We start from the raw sequence: 870 nt of genomic DNA on the forward strand, positions 1-870 counted from the left end.
GCCGCTTATGGTATCACATGCAAAAGTGACGTAGGCATTTCAGATCACGACACGCTTTATTATTATTTAAAGTGAAATGAATAAAATGTAAGTCACAGTTGAAACACTTTAATATTTTATTAAAACCTCCAAACACAGGGTTTGAGACCACTATCGAACATACAACACATTGCAATTCACGCAACCAAGTGACATTGGCAATAACGCAGAATATCCTCTGGTTGAAGTTTCAACAACATAAAAGGGCAACAAAGAATTCAAATTAAAGCGAAAAAATAAAATGTATTGTACCTTAGTAAATCTGACCAGTTTGCTCGAAGTTGCCAAATAAAACTAATGACGACAAAACAGGAAGATGTCAATAAATGCGCATTTATCGAAAATTTCTCTGCATGAGGGACGTACCCTACATTTACCTCACCTAAACATTAAATACATTTACACTGCTTATAATTATTTAACACATTTAAGAAGTTTACAGTTGCAGTTGCGTTTTTTCAAATAGATAGATAGAGGAGTTAAGAGTTGCAACGTTCCATCTGATCAACAGGTGGCTCCGTGGCGCAATGGATAGCGCATTGGACTTCTAGGCATATCTAGCGATGTGATTCAAAGGTTGTGGGTTCGAGTCCCACCGGAGTCGCACTTTTTATTTTATTTGTGAATTTATTACATGTTCAGTTTATTTTCTGACTCTTATAATTATGATCACCTTCCACAAATGATCACAGGATATTAATTGTTCAAGTTAGGCAATTAAAAGGATTGATTCTCAAATCATAAAAGTGTGCTCACGTCATCACATGACTTTCATAGAGGTCCCATTACAATCATTTGATGCATCTGTCTTATGCATCTGTCCTGGTATAT

The 870-nt window shown here is 35.6% G+C and overlaps 1 non-coding gene across 1 annotated transcript; it reads left to right on the forward strand.

Moving 5' to 3' along the window:
- Positions 1–552: 552 nt before the first annotated feature.
- On the forward strand, positions 553–643 carry trnar-ucu (transfer RNA arginine (anticodon UCU)). The gene is given in 2 exon segments: positions 553–589; positions 608–643. It is a non-coding gene; the product is annotated as a tRNA-Arg (tRNA).
- The last annotated feature ends 227 nt before the right edge of the window (positions 644–870 follow it).

Source organism: Xyrauchen texanus, chromosome 1, assembly GCF_025860055.1.
Source record: "Xyrauchen texanus isolate HMW12.3.18 chromosome 1, RBS_HiC_50CHRs, whole genome shotgun sequence".
In the NCBI taxonomy this organism is placed as follows: Eukaryota; Metazoa; Chordata; class Actinopteri; order Cypriniformes; family Catostomidae; genus Xyrauchen; species Xyrauchen texanus.